Raw genomic sequence first — 17097 nt, forward strand, 5'->3', positions numbered from 1 at the left:
ATACCAGAGAAAAAGGCACTACAACGGGAGTGTACTCCGGCCTTTCCATATATATGCTAGGAACTCCTTGAGTTACATGGTGCCTTTCTATATCTGCTTGGCAGATGCCTTTCTGATTTCTAAGTGCGTTTTATATTTTATGGCAGAACTAAGATCTAGAGTGCTACGTTAGTACTTTCCTTACAGTGAAGTAAGATCAATCCAGATGCCTTCGCTATGGCAATAATTTTTAATTGCCACACTTATTCTTATTATTTCTTTGTGTTTTTTTTTGAAAACTAATAAAAAGAAGGAAAAAAATACCACCTTATATCATTAGCTTCATCTACAAATGTTTCTTGAGTATGTACAGAACATTAGATCATCCATAGAAAATTTTCAATGTGTGGTAGTTTGTAGACTAGAACATAATGAGACATACATGGCGGTACATTTTGGGATCACCTTTTGAACTGAATGACCAGGTTATGACTCAGTTAAACATGCTTTATGACGTTAAGGACTATGGGCTAGATGTTGACCCCTCCCCGGCCTACAGTGACGTCGTGATCGCGTACTTGTTCGCGTACTTTTCTTCAATGGAAGGGTCAGGAATGTAACCGTCGTTTGCCACCCCCCAGTCATTGCCGGCACCTCCGTCATCGTCGTCTTGGCCACCAAACAAGCGTTGGATCTCTTCGAATGTCTTATGTTTAGTCTCCGGGACCTTGATCCAGACGAACACGCACGTCAGGACGCACACCACCATGAAGAACAGGAACACAAACGCACCAATCTTGTCCTAAAATAGAAAGGCAGAGAAAACATGACACACTCATTTGTTAAGTATCCGTGCGCGAGTCAATGCACCACCGACTGAAGTGAGATTTTACTGGACATCGCAAAGACGAAAATAATATATATCATAACAGAGAATATTGCTACTCAAAATATAAAAGTCTTACAGTCATAGACATCGTCTATGATTTAAACTCAGTTGTCAGTTTGAGTGGACGGTTTCACCATTATGATAGTTTTCTTGGTACATTATTTACTTGTCTCACTTGCAAGTTTGGTGCTTCTGTTTGTGGCAATTGGAAACCTGTAACGTTAAATACTTGAATACTAAATGATAGACAGACCTATGACTATTGGGCCTACCTGAGCTATTGGGAAGAGAAGCCCAACTATGAAGATTGAAATGCAGTTCGCGCTCAGCACAAGCGTCATAGCAGCTGACCGTGCCCCCTGCCGGAACATCTCGGTAGTGATGATGATAGGAACCGGTCCTGCAAGAAGATTTTTCACAACAAAGTAAGGGAACGTACACATATAAATGGTTGTAGACATTCATTAACTACAGGACACCATATTGAGAAGTACCGTGGAATGTACTGGACTAACCTATAGCTAATACTAAACAGAGCATGCCATCTTTATATATCCGAGTCTTTGGTGTGAAGTAAGAGTTTCTCACCAAGTCCAATGGCGAACGCAATGATTTACAGAATGACGAAGACGATGCTGAGGTAGGCTATCCAGGCGTATGGATCCGTTGTGTTCAGATTCGCTATTGTTTCTTCGTATGCGCCTGTCTCATTAACGAAGTGACAGACATCCCCCACTAGCGTGCCGTTAGGAGTTATCCCTTGAGAACAGTCACATACACAGTACAGGTACTAAAATACGGTAGAAAAACAACAAGTCAGTTGAGATACTGAAAAACACGGTTGATTTCTAAGCTCAACGAGGATTGAAAGTTTGATAGTCAAAATGCTGCTGTTAGACGCTATGACAAGGCGCTAGCGAAATACACAAAATAAATGCCACATGTGAATTTTACCAATATCAGCTCCAAGGTTTTAAGTTGATGTCAATGGTTCAGGTTATTACATTCAGACTCCCGGGGGCCTGACACGTTGTACTAAAGATGCAGACATACCTCAGACAAGCCTTGGGTTACAGTCAAGATGCCGAAGGCCAATGTCATGAACACGAGCGGCCACGTCAGTAGGACTTTCCTGCCTGTGATGTCAATCACGAGAACCTGTATAACAAAACATGATATTGAACTTGAGGTCTAGAACCTCCCTGTAGAACATTCCTATAGAACTCAAGTAAGAAAGACCCATAAAGTAAGAAATCTTTGGACTCCTTTTTATTCTAACTGTGTGGAATTTGTGTCACCGCGGTACAAGCGGTGGATGTATCAACATGAATAACATTAAAGGTTCTGAGCTTGGATCAGCCAAACCAGTAAAATTTCTTGTCTTTTCATATTTATTTATCGTTTGGATAACCGTGCATACCGAGACTATGGTCATGAACACATTGATGGCCCCGGTTCCAATAGTCGCGTATGGACTGTACTCTTTGGGCACACCAGCCTTCTCATAGATGGACGTGGAGTAGAAGAAGATCTGTAACAAAAATAGACAATTAAAATTCTGCTGATAGGAGCTTGCTATGAGAAGTTGGTAATGAAGATAGGTAACATCTAAAACTGTCTCCTACTGAGGCGCCTGAGACAGGCATCATTACCACATATGAAACCTTTTTTTACTAGATTTGTTACTGTTTTCACTCATATACTTGCGGTATGGATGCCAGAAAACGACTGCCCCGTCATGACGAGCACACAGCAGATGAGCTGGGACCGCAGAGTACGGGACTTCAGCAGGGCAAAGATATGCATCGTCGGTTCCTTCTTTTGTTTCTCATGTTCAACCCTCATGTCATCCAACACGGCCTCAACGTTCTCCTCTCCACGAAGTTTCTGCAGAACTGGATCAAAAATGACATGAAAAATGTCAATTTCAACTAGACACGTATCACTGTATGATATCTTAATTCCAATCATTGAAGCCATCTACTTTCAATTGCCACCTTCATCCAACTGAAATGAAGGTCGTTCAGTTACTTTGTAGAAAACTTGTTCTAGCATTTATTTCACCATTTAGCCTCTTTCTAACTCGTAAATTAGTCATCAGGGGTCTTTTTGTCCTTTGTGCTAAATAGTTGCTGTCAGTTTCAAATTTCACATCGCAGAAAGGTTTAGACACCAAAATACTAAGACACGTTCTGTATTCATCTGTCTTCATCTGTATCTGTACGTTATGCTGACACGTACCCTCTCTCGCCTTGTCCGGAGAATCCTTGTCGATGAGCAGGTACCGGGGGCTCTCGGGAAGGAACGGCAAGATGAGCAGCTGTATCCCGGATGGAATGACGTAACCAACCAGCAGAAGGTAGTGCCAAACTACTTCGTTGCCTAAAATACGACATTTCAAAGGACATGTTACAAAGTGACAAAATTGAATTGGTTTGCGTACGAGGGCCTGGATGGAACAACTAGAGCAAAAGAATTATGTTTGCAATTGAAGATATACATGAACTTGTAAATCTGTGATCACGCATTTCTACAGAACCTTGACTTCTATCAATGTCGTTTGTCTAAGCGCTGTAAACAGTACTCGAGCTGCTGGGAAAATATCGCGAGATTGTGTGAGAATTTGCCTGTAAACTTCGGGAAACGAAGCCACTGATATCAACGACGACAACGACTGGATTTTGACAATAAAGTCGTCTGAATTACCGAGGATGAAATCCAACCCGAGGATCTGTGCTGCCAGGATACCGATAGTGATGAACAGCCGTGACGTCGCGCCTATCCCACCTCTCAGGTTGGGCGGGGAAATCTCCGACAGGTACAGTAGCACAACTCCGAGGGACAAGTCTACATAACACACAATTCGCTACACATTAAAACAGTACAGGAAAGAAAGCCTATAGCTAGGGCCATTTAAAGAATGACATAATTTATAAGGGCCTTGTGTGATATCATTGTTGAACACAGCTACGTAGTCTACTACCGAAGGCACCATCAGCGTACATTGCATCACAGGTAGGGGTGGGTACCGGTACCGTGTACCGGTACAAAACCGGTATTTCTTAATGGACCGGTCCAAAAAAACCGGTCCGTAAAAAATCAGCGGACCGGCCTATGGACCGATTAGAAAATTCATAGTACCAGGCTACTTGCAGGCGGCAACATAACTGGTCTAAGAAAATACAAAACAGCAGATTTAACGAGTCATTTTCGAAGACGTTAGCTGTGAATCATATAGAAACACTTAAAGGATGAGTAGACAGACGGCGAGGAGAGTATAGTTATAATCTTGAGACAAAGTGCAAACCTAAGAAATTATATCGTTCCAGACATGACGTTTGGAGACTTTTACGTGTGTCTCGCTCTGCAAAATATGATGTACTGAGACACTACTATAATCAGGTACAGGTACAGGTCCGGACCTGGACCTGACCCTCTGGACCTGGACCTGGACCGGACCTGAATTTTATGTACCGGTACCCACCCCTAATCACAGGTAACGATGTAATCACTTTAGATATATGAGTTGCATTGAAAAAATCATATTCCTCATGCCTTTTGATACTGACTGTAGCTGAACCAATACAATCGTACATTTTCACCATTACCAAGAAGCGAGACGAAGCCAAACCTAGACTGCGATAACATGTGTATGTTTGTAAACATGTCTCTGTTGTGACCTGTACTTAGCTCAGTTGGCCAAAAATGTACAAAACGCATCGATGTTATGGATGTGAGAATGAACGGTGGCCTTACTGTTGTGAATCCCCACAATCGTCCTGCCCAAAATGATCATGTGGTAGGAGTTGGCAAACCTGGCCCCGAACATCAAGGCAGCACCCGACAGAGAGAAGATGTTGCTGATGAGAATCGCACCTTTCCTGGAAAAGAGTTGTTCAGAGTGTTAGGCCACAGCAAGTAAATTTTATGGATGACATCCTCCGCAGACTCCAAAATTAATGAGATAGGGCGAAAAAAAAACAAGGCGAGCCAAAAAAAACAAGATTCCTTTATTTTCAAATTGTGAGATCATACGTGTTGTTACACAAGAATTCAGGCGACGAAATATGACTCATGACCAACAGGTCTTTTATTCCTGTATTCAACCAATGAGGTTTCATACATGATATATATATATATAATATATAATATAAAACCTCCTTGATTTAATGTAAACATGTTCTTGTAGATGTGTATACATCTCAATAGACTAACTACAACAAATGCAGAAAAGAGCTTCTTGTACCATCCGAAGCAACTACACTGGGAATTCATATGCGATGAAACACCTTGTGTATACAGCTCAATTAACTAGACCCCCCACCCCCAATTATCTATATAATGTCCTTGCTAGGACAAACGCAGAAAACAGCTTGCCATACCATCATGGACAGGAACTACGCCCGGGTATTCATATGCAATGAAACACTGTCAACGTTTTATTTGCCAATTTTTGGCATGTTGACCACCGTCGGAGGGCAATGAAATTTCTTGTTTTTTATTTCGAAATCAGGCGAAAATTCATGAGCGCGCTGATGTCATCCATAAAAATTACTTGCTGTGGCCTTAGGTGGCGTACTGGCCACGGGTTTACCTACTATATAACAGCCTCAGCACCAACTGAAAAGAAAAGTTGAAACACGCATGGATATCTACAACACAATGAAGTTCAAAAGATGGTTTATTCATGTCAATTCTATTTCAGATGCTTTAATCACTGGTGCCTTCCTTTTAGATGTGAACGTTTAACAGTCCGCAAAATCTGTGTTTAACATTGCAGGAAATGGAACTTCACATTCGAACTCACCTCCCTATTTTTGAGGCGAGTGGTCCCACCAGTAGAGACCCTATCAGTCCACCCAGAGTGTAGATGGAGACTGTAGTGGACCACAACACGGTCAGACTATCGCCAGCGAGCTCACCGCCGGTAAAGTTGTAAAATGACTTCTTGTAGAAATCCTGCATGAACTGAACGAACACATCAACAAACGACATATATAGGTTATTACTCCGGGAAGGAGGGTGACCTTCTAACGGAGTATTATAAATGATGTTGTTCGCACGTTCGAAGTAATAACTCACGATCCCGTTGTCGCATTGGTGTGTAACTTGGCATATCGTCTGCTAGGTTGCGCGTGATGATACACGATGTCTTTTTACACCGCAACTGCTTTCATCGTCAATGTAATATCGTAATTGCACCCTTATATTGACGCGCATATGGAACAGCCCTCCTATTCACCACACGTTTAATCTCGGCCCGATCTCGGTTTTTGTCGTAAGCAGATATGGGGTAATGTTTTACGCTACTTGCTGTGATCGTTTAGTCACTGTTACGGTGTAAAATAGATAACGTGCATCATCACACGCAACCTAGCAAACGATATGCCAAGTTACATACCAATGCAGCAACGGGATCGTGAGTTCTAGCTGCGAATATGTGCAGGAGAACCTTATTTCTCACGGACCAACGTGCCCCCGGGAATGCTTAGGTCACAATTGGAACAAGATTGGCAACATAAAAAGATGTTGCCATGGCGACGGTGGTCTCTGTCAATGTTTTCGATTTTTTAGCCCACATGCAAATAAGGACCACACATAAATCATATCAGTTGATCACCTTCTCTACCCAAATAACACAAGTTGTCCAATGTATGAAAGTCTTGTCTTCACAAAAAAGGATATTTTACCATTTCCTAATCAAATATGTAAATGAGGCCCTCATATTGCAAGATTTGTGTCTAATAGTGGCCACATTTACTTGACTTCCAAATGGTGCAAGAATGAAATCTCCATCATTTACCACTATGGATTTATAGTATTTTGTCATCAATTATGCAAATTAGATATTAATTTTCAATATTGATATCTATCGATATTTATCTCTTTCTCAGTTACATATGTCATGTGTTTGAGAGTCCTATAATAGAATGCAGCTGATTTATAAACTGTCCTCATTGATTATGCAAATCAGATATGGATTTGCATAATTGGCATATGATTATGTAAATCATCACTTAAGCTATCTACACACCAAACATTATGACGATCCGTGAGCCAATTCTTGCGTTATTCTCTTTCAAATTTCGAGACAAAATCAGCTCCTGCAGTTTAAAAAAAGCCGCTAGGGGGTCAAAATCTACAGGATCTATTTTTTCCAACAAAGATCTATCCACCACTAAGAAACCATGACCATAGCATGTTCAGAACACGAGATTTGAAAAGCGAAAGTTCCCCTGCAGTACCATAGAAAGTCGCTAGGGGGCCCAAAATCCAATCGTTTCAAGGTCTCACACAGACCTACCCACCTACAAAATATGAAGACAATACATCTAGGCATTCTTGAGTTATCGTTCCGTGGACTTTCACATTCCTGTGCAATTCCTAGAATTCTTGCAAACTGCACACAATATATATACCAATTTGGCTCGCCCCTGAGGCGTCGCCAAAAAGGGGTCCTGCCGGGTAGTTCCCGGGCCGTTTCAGTGGCACTTCCGGGCGTGACCCCTACGTGGCCCGGCCCCCTTAGGGCACCCTGCGGCTACCGGGCTATTTTGGGGCCCGGCGGGGACCCGAGAAAAATTTAGTTCTGACTTAAATTTTACCCGGGCCCCGCGGACACAACGACGCCGTGACCTCAACGTGAGAACACCGCGAGGTACCCCTCCGGTTGCCGGCAGTCCACCGGGACAAGAATAATTTGTCTATTTTATTTTCAAATGATGGTATAAATCAAAGTTAGATAATAACTGGACATGAGACTCTACTACAGGGGGGCTATGATAGGTTTTCAGGGCACCTATAAAAGTAAGGGAAAAGGGTGATTGTTTGTATATTTGTCTGAAGACAGTTCCATATTGTGATATATTTGCACTTGACGAGAACTCTGCTTATGATGTACGAAAGAGAGGAATATGGATTTCTTTGCCTGGTATAATAGTTGTGAACAAGTGTGAAGAAGGGTTTGGGAAAATATAAGATATATTGGGGAAATTGTTAGAATGGAAATTACACGTAATTTATTGATATCGTGGATGTCTTATTTTTGAAATGGAGGAACCATGTGTGAGCGAAAGTCAGAAGCAGTTGCTATCCTTGTGAATTTCTTTTGGAGAGTTATATGCGGATGTAGAGTTGTACGGCAGGCGAATCCCCAAGCAATGTTACAGTAGGTCAAATTTGAGTATATAAGGCTGTTGCATATAGTTGTGAGAATCTTTTCAGGGATGATGTATTTGTTTTTCACAATAACACCAATTGTTTTAGCATTTTTTTTTACTTATAGCAGAGACTGGGCTTTCGAGTTTAGATTTTCATCTACTATCACCCCAAAAGTGTTGGTCTGTTTCTCTTGTATATTAGGAACATTTTGGACTTATTGATATCATAACTTTTATTTTTACTACAGAAAATAAGGCAATTTGTAGTTCTGGCATCTGTTGGTAACTTGTTTGCTTCAAACCATGTACTTTACACATATCTTGGTTAGCCAGTTGTATCAGAGTCAACGTTTTTGTGGAAAATGAATATGTTGGTGTTATCGCCAAAGATTATAGAATAGGGTATTGTTTAATATGTTATGATACGGATCAAGTGCACAGACTAAATGTGTGTACATCGTAAGACCGGGTCAAGTGTGTGATGTTACAGATCAGGTGAGCAGAACTAAAGCTTCCTTTTTTGAGCTCCAGTGCAGTTTTATATAAATTACCCCCGAGATATGACGAGTGCCCGCCAGGAGCCTGCCTGATGACCGACCGTCGTTCGCGGGGCATTCGGCAGGGACCCTACAACTGCCCCACCTGGATGTGATAAGCACGCGGTACCCTGTCGGACGCCACAGGGGTCACTACAAGACACCGTCAGAGCAACTGACGGGTACCTGTTGGAGACCGGCAATGAAGATCTTACAAAATGCCACCGAGTACCTGCCGGAGCACCCCGGAACCCCTGTAGGGCAGCGTGAAGGAAACTTTTAATTGTGACCACGACAGCCGGTGCCCCCCAGACGTCATAGCACGACCGGGGCTACATCCCCGACAGGCACCGGCGCAATTGTGACCCTAAGCAGAAGGCAGATAACCTCTGATGGCGTATTAGAAACTAGAGTTCCACGACATCATACCCTCGCCGAATAATATTGAACTAACTGACTGATGCAAGTACCAAATTCCCGCAATTTACCAATATGGCATTATATAGCATTTTTAATTATTCAAATTAGGTCTTCATTTGCTTAAATGATATTTATCGATATTCCCCTCTTTCCCAGTGACATATGCACATGTTTGAAAGTGCTATCGCTAGGTTGCGTGTGATGCACGTTGTCTTTTTTTTTTACACCAATTGCTTTTATCGTCAATGTAATATCTAAAAAGCACCCCTATCTTGTACCAGACCATTAGTTCTGTAACGTTTTGTGAATGGCCGCTTGGAGGTTTGCTACTAAGCAAATATTAGATGATTTGTATAGCAGCTTCAAACCTGCTGACGTCTGGTTCCTTGTTCCAATTAACCACTCCAAGTAGATGTTAGGCTGCCACTTTCATACACTGCCTGTGACTGCCTGTATCTGAGACAGAGAGGAATCTTGCCAGATATCAAATACACTTATGCAAATGAAGACCTAATTTGCATTATTGATAAGGAAAGACTATAATTCCGTAGTGGTAATGAATGATGGGATTTTCATTCTTGTGGCATTTGGAAGTCATAGATACTTGACAACTTGCTACTGTCTGGGTCTCGGTCTTCGCACCCCACATCTAAATCCTTTTGATTGATTTTTCTGAAATATGGCAACACAATAGAAAACCGCATAATAACTTCTCGGAGATGGTGTCCTACGGACTCTTGTTTTCTTTGTTATATGCTTTTCTTACCCCCCCATGCCAGAATTTCAACGGGTGAACCTAAGGCCACAGCATGTAAATTTTATAGATGACATCCTCTGTAGACTCCAAATTTAGTGCGGCGGGCGGAAAAAAAAAAAGGTGGGCGAAAAAACAAGATATCCACATTTTCAAACGTGAATACCATAAAGCATGTAAGAGGAACTGAAGCAAGAAAACATGGTGTTACAACCAACAAGTCTTTTGCCCCTTCATTTAATAAAACATTAACTAACACTCATGTCAACATTAAAATCATTATAAATTTAGATCCGGTTTGTACTGTATAGCATATCAATAACGCAGAGACAAGGTTTCACGTACACTAGGCACGGGAGTCTCCTGAGTCATTAGGTAGATTGACTGTGACTGCATGATGCTGGCTCTGCTCACTTTGTCTCAACTGAAGTTCCCTCCGCTATTGCTGTCCTGACTGTCTGACTGAATTGCCGTGCCTCAGAAATCCCCCGTCTTTTTATTCTGTCAGACAGACAGACAGCTAGACAGTAGTCTACTTAAACTGCATGACATTTCTTACTTCATCGGATTTGTCAGTAGCTAGTTCATTTAAGAATGACACATCGGATTACACGTTGTTGATATGGAACTGATGGAACTGACAGACGTTTGCAACATATTGCCCCATTTTCGGTATACTGACCATTGCAAAAGGGTAAAAAAAAAATCTTGTTTTTCATTTCAAAATCTGTCGAAAATCAATGCGTGCGCTGATGTCATCCATAAAATTTACTTGCTTTGGCCTAAGTATATTTTTATCTAAACTTTAAAGTCAAATTTGCCAAGTTCTGGCCTAACTCAGTAGTGGTAGTATTTTATTCTCTTATCATATTAGTCTTCCTAAGGTTGCTATCGGTAACATTACATGCTTTTCCGCTGCGTGTTTGAACAGTTCGATATAACTTGTAAAGTCATCCTTGGCAGATCGGACAGGGCAGAGAATTTAGAATTCTACAGTGTTTATTCTTCATCTGACAAATGCGTCGAAATGTTAAGACCGATTTTTTCAAGACCATGAGTCCTAAAAGAGTACCTATTTTTCATACTGCTAGTAGATCAGTTTGATAGCTATCATTATCATATCGCTATTACGTACAGCACTAAAGAAAAAAACACCTTTCTCACGCGGCGGACATGATAGAATGAAGACGAGGCCAACGAGGCAAAGAAGCAAAAATAATGTACAGATTTAGTTTTCCTCCTAAATCACATTAAGTTTTAAAATATGATATCCAGGTATCAATATTACAACTAATATAATGCACAAAAAATATGCAGCAATTTAGAGCTTCGTTGGCCGATCCCATAGTCTCCGCCCTCCTCTGTCAAAACGTACAAATGTAAAATAAAAACATAGAAATGCAAATATTTGACTGTCATGCAGCCACTTCCTCATTGGTTGATTCACTAATTATCAGGTAATCATTGACTAAACTACTTATTGTGATTGACAGTTAGGATCGGTCTAATGTTTGCCACAAGGGCCTCGTTTTCATTCTATCATGTCCGCCGCGTGAGAAAGGTCTATTGCTGTCCTGACTGTCTGACTGAATTGCCGTGCCTCAGAAATCCCCCGTCTTTTTATACTTTTTAAAGTGCATGACATTTCTTACTTCATGGGATTTGTCAGTAGCTAATTCATTTAAGAATGACACATCGGATTACACGTTGTTGATATGGAACTGATGGAACCGACAGACGTTTGCGACATATTGCCCCATTTTCGGTATACTGACCAATGCAAAAGGGTAAAAAAAATCTTGTTTTTCATTTCAAAATCTGTCGAAAATCAATGCGTGCGCTGATGTCATCCATAAAATTTACTTGCTGTGGCCTAAGTATATTTTTATCTAAACTTTAAAGTCAAATTTGCCAAGTTCTGGCCTAACTCAGTAGTGGTAATATTTTATTCTCTTATTATATTAGTCTTCCTAAGGTTGCTATCGGTAACATTACATGCTTTTCCGCTGCGTGTTTGAACAGTTCGATATAACTTGTAAAGTCATCCTTGGCAGATCGGACAGGGCAGATAATTTAGAATTCTACAGTGTTTATTCTTCATCTGACAAATGCGTCGAAATATTAAGACCGATTTTTTCAAGACCAAGAGTCCTAAAAGAGTACGTATTTTTCATACTGCTAGTAGATCAGTTTGATAGCTATCATTATCATATCGCTATTACGTACAGTACTAAAGAAAAAAAACACCTTTCTCACGCGGCGGACATGATAGAATGAAGACGAGGCAAAGAAGCAAAAATAATGTACAGATTTAGTTTTCCTCCTAAATCACATTAAGTTTTAAAATATGATATCCAAGTATCAATATTACAACTAATGTAATGTACAAAAAAAGATGCAGCAATTTAGAACTTCGTTGACCGATCCCATAGTCTCCACCCTCCTCTGTCAGAACGTAGAAATGCAAAATAAAAACATAGAAATGCAAATATTTGACGGTCATGCAGCCACTTCCTCATTGGTCGATTCTCTAATTATCAGGTAATCATTGGCTAAACTGGTAATTGTGATTGACAGTTAGGATCGGTCTAATGTTTGCCACAAGGGCCTCGTTTTCATTCTATCATGGCCGCCGCGTGAGAAAGGTCTATAAAGCCTTTTCTGTTAAACGAGACTTCTCCTTACCTCTGCAGGTGCGTTGACCACGCTGGTGCTGTAGCCATACTGGAACGTCGATCCGAACGCAGAGATGAGCACAGACATGAACAACAGGAATGTCATGCGCTGGAAAAAAGAACGAAACCGTCACAAAGTTAGACAGAACAATTGGATAGTGGATCGTGTTCGTTCAAACTTAGAGTACAAAGACGATTATCTGCATGTAGATGTTTTGTAATGTGACCGTAGGTCTCCAAAATAGTAGATGAAGAATTGTTTAATGTACAAGGTACAGAGACAGCTTGAAACACTTCACCCACCCACCCTGACACCTTACCACTTCTGTGAAAATGAAAATGGCACCTCCTCGCCTTCATTATTTACTAATTATGAACAAAATAGTTATCACTAATCATTTGCAGTAAATTTAAAATAGTAAATAAATACATTTACATATACTATTGAAGTAGTGCTAAGTCTTAACGTTGATAGAGAAAACTGCTTAACTGTCATTATGAGGCGCGAATCACATACGGAAGTAAACATATAAGATGGAGTAAAGGTTAAAGTTGGCTCCAGTCGCGCGACAATTTGGGTGAAATTCACCACGGCACTATTTTTGGGGCTTTGCAGAACAACTACAGAGGAGGGCCAAAGGCTCCGCCAGCCGCGAGCTTTCTAGGGGGGTTTGGGGGCATTAATGAAAATTTTGACATTTTGAACGCTCTTATACGCTATTTCCCGCATTTTGAGAGGCAAATCATAGTTGTAAGGTACGTTTCATGCGTCCACATCAACACCGTGGACTACCAGCGTGGGATCTTTCCCACCACGCCCACGGCTTCAGTGGAAAACACAAAATGCCCGTGATCATTTTTCAATTTTTTTGACCGACTTCACAGCAAACTGTGTGTCAAACTGTTTTGAAATGGATGACCTCTGTCTGAATCCAAGCCGTCCAAAGTCATTTGAAGGACGGACGCCCCTCTGGCGGATTCTATAGGTACCTAAAACTTGCTATCCCGCCGGACCGCACGCGAGCCTTAGAATATAGGATCATATAGGGATATCGATGCATGCGCGTTTTCAATAGCAGATTGCTACATGATGAAGTATTTCATATTTAGTTAACAAAATCACTGGAACCTTGGACGGTATCATGAATTTTTACAAAACTTTTTCGATGGCCTTCCCCCCAATCCATTTTGTTTTTTCGATGGCCCTCTCCCCGGCTCATTTCTTTTTCCAATGGCCCTCACCTCCGGTGCACCAGACCTCCCCCCCCCCCCCGCTAAATATTGTACAGTTCCTTACCCCATCGGTACTTTGTTCCTCCGCTTTAGAGCCGCCATTCGTCATTTTTCTGTTGGCAGTTTTCGACATCTTGGTGGACAAAAGACTCTCACGCTTCGGGAGGCAGTCGGAAGTAAACATGGGCAGGTTGCGCCAGGGTCGCGCGAAGCAGAAGTACAGTTTGCATTAAAGGGTCGTTGTCACTCGTCAACCAATTGCAGTAATGCTGACGAATCACGTGATATGTCACATATGAAAGGTGCGGACTGTTTAACCTTTACGAAAGGTCACTCACCCTTAGTATTCCCAACTTTAAGTTTACATGAACTCATACAGGTGAACACCTGGCCTAGTTTGGCCAGGTCGTAGTCAACAGTCATCTGAGGCATGGTGCAGCGGCTACTCTCCAAGCAGAGGTTGTTGGGGAATATTGTGACCGTTTTATCATATGCCCAGTTTTTTGTCCTCAATGATCAAACGGTCACAATCTTCCCCACCAACCTCTGGAGAGTAGCAGCGGCCACCCTTTTCTCAGGTTTAGATTGGCTCACTTTTCCAACAAAGCAACACATGTACAAGAGCTTGCGACACAGATACCAACTCAACAAATGGGTTGTTACTGAAGGCCTGATGTGTGCGGTACGGCCGTTTTGTCGTGTTATTTTTTCATTGGACACGTTTATATAACCTTAAATTAACTTAGAACTCTCTTCAAGCCAAGGTGGGCTGTATAAAAGCTAATTAGCGGCAAGATACTAAATCTTCTCTCGCGGAAAAATGTTCACCTGTCCGAGAGCACCGTCATTCTGCATGCGACAAAGGAGGTTTGAACTAATAAATCTCTATTGTACCTCCTTGGTGCGACGGACGGTAGTTTCAAATTGCAATATCATGGTGTCAGCACGACTAGAGACAAAATATAACATATCTAGCATAAGTGCAAAGGCAACCCATGATATTGACAGAATAACAGAAAAAAGGATGGTTGATTGTTCTGCCAGATTGGTTTCAATTAAATCGTATCGAAAAAATCCCGGTTTTACGTGAACTAAGTTACACGAATCGGGCTCGTATTAGTTTGTCTACACAAAACCTCCTTTGTCTACAAGTGTAAAGTGCATGCTCTTTGGGTTCATTGCTGCAACGGTAATGGAACACAACTGAGGCGAGGGCTCGTATTGGTCCGTCTTCGGGAATGAATTTCACGCTCTTTGAGTTCACTCATGCAGAGTCCACGGCGGTGGAACACAACCTACTCTCCAACTAGTCCAAGCCTTGAGAGGTTTAATAGTGGAGAAGATCGTGACCTTTTTATCCTCTGCCCCGTTTTGGAGATCGGAGATGGCCACTAGTGCCTTGGAGATGGCCACTAGTGGGAGGGTCTGCCTTTCCTGGCAACGCTTAACGGTAAATTCAGGCCGGCCAACAATGCTTAACGGTAAATTCAGGACGGCCGGCAACGCTGAACGGTAAATTCAGCAGATTTAGAACATGAGATACGACTGAAGACGACGGTTAACGTTGGTTGCCACTAGTCGCCCTGATCTTGTGGCAAGAGACCTGGTACGCCATGCATTCAGAGGCGGCGACAGGAAATTTCGTGATGGTTAAGGACGAAATGTTCATGATCACGATGACGATCGCCGAAGGCGCGACAACACTAGTGGGTCCCGGGGGCATGCTCCCCGGAAATTTTTGTGAAATCTTGACCCCCTGAAATTAACGCTATTTCCTGCATTCTGAGGGGGAAATTTTGCTGAAGAGTAAGCTAAGTTTTATGACATCTCTACTTGTAAAAAAAAATTCAGCTTGATTTTTGAGGGGCGTCACGCCTTCCAGACCTCGCCAGAGCCGCGACATGTTCCCGGGGAAAATTTTGAAATCTTGACACCCTGAAACGCCATTTCTTCCATTTCGACGGACAGATATTGATGGTGATGTAAGTTAAGCTTGATGACATCTCTGTTCGTGAAAAAATACAGAAGAGTTTCAGCCTGAGTTTTGGGGGCGACGCTCTCCTGACAATATTTTTCGACGGAGGCCCGACATTCTCCTGGGGAAAATTATTTAAAATCTTGATCCCTGCAACGCTTAATTTCCTGAATTTTGAGGGGGAAACTTTGCTGGTAGAGTGAAAAATATACAGAAGTGTTTCAGCTTGAATTGGGTGGGGGGGGGGCCCTCCCGACGTCGCGACCCCGACGTCGCGACATATTTTTCGCCGGAGCCGCGATGATCCTAGGAGAAAATTTTGAAAGCTTGACCCGCTGAAACGCCATTTCCTGCGTAACGAGGAATTACTCAATAACGCTGAACGTTGAATTTAGGATGACAAATAACGCGCTACGTAGAATTGAAACGACCAGTAACGCTTCACGATTAACATATCGATAACGTTTAACGTTGAATTAGAGCGGGTCGGCAACGATTAACCGTGAATTAAAATAGCGCATAACGCGGAAAAGGGCATGCAGGCCCTCTACGGTGGAGATGGCCACTAGTGGAGATGGCCACTAGTGGAGATGGCCACTACTGGAGATGGCCACTACTAGAGATGGCCACTACCGCAGATGGCGACCACTGGAGATGGCCGACGAAAAACGGGGCAGAGGATAAAAGGTCACGATCTTCTCCACTTAGTAACCTCTGCTTGGAGAGTACACTCCAAGCCGCGCCGGGACCACGGATCGGGTTCATTTACAAGTATAAAGTCCATGCCCTTTGAGTTCACTCCTGCAAAATCCACATGATAGTGGAACACAACTTGAACTACTAAGCCGAGGACCACGGATCGGACTTGTATTGGCCGTCGTCTACAGTTTCACGCTCTTTGAGTTCACTTTGAGTTCAAGTCCTGAGATGGATTATTCAAATATGGAATAGCAACAAAAATTAAGTGTGTTGTCTGTGATGCCGTTGACTATATAGAACATTTCTTTTTTGAATGCATAAATGTAAAACCTTTATGGTCAGAAGTTGAAAACTATTTTCTTTTTGAATATGGTTATGATGATGATCCACTGTATTCTGCGGCTCGGAGGTTGTGGAAACAGCCTCTGACTGCATTCAGTCTTTGGTTATACACTGTCATTAACAACACATGATGTAATCTTAGGGTACCAACTTTCCAACCTAAAACATTTTCAGTACATAAATAAACTAATATTGCTGGCGAAAAACACAATTTGCAAATTTAAGTATGGAACAAATCGAACGGACATAATTACATTATTTAAATCCGGATGCTCTTTAAGAAAAATATGATTGTATGTATATATCAAAGCGAACATTGTTGACAGTTACTGCTATTACCATGTATTTTTGTACAGAATGACAATAAAGTTTTATTTAAAAAAAAAAAAAAAGTCCTGAGATGGAACAGGCTAAGAGGAGGACCACGGATCGGGC

The 17097-nt window shown here is 41.9% G+C and overlaps 1 pseudogene; it reads right to left on the reverse strand.

Moving 5' to 3' along the window:
- Positions 1–294: 294 nt before the first annotated feature.
- On the reverse strand, positions 295–13907 carry LOC136422187 (solute carrier family 2, facilitated glucose transporter member 5-like; annotated as a pseudogene).
- Between the last annotated feature and the right edge of the window lie 3190 nt (positions 13908–17097).

Source organism: Branchiostoma lanceolatum, chromosome 16 (genome assembly GCF_035083965.1).
Source record: "Branchiostoma lanceolatum isolate klBraLanc5 chromosome 16, klBraLanc5.hap2, whole genome shotgun sequence".
Classification (NCBI taxonomy): Eukaryota; Metazoa; Chordata; class Leptocardii; order Amphioxiformes; family Branchiostomatidae; genus Branchiostoma; species Branchiostoma lanceolatum.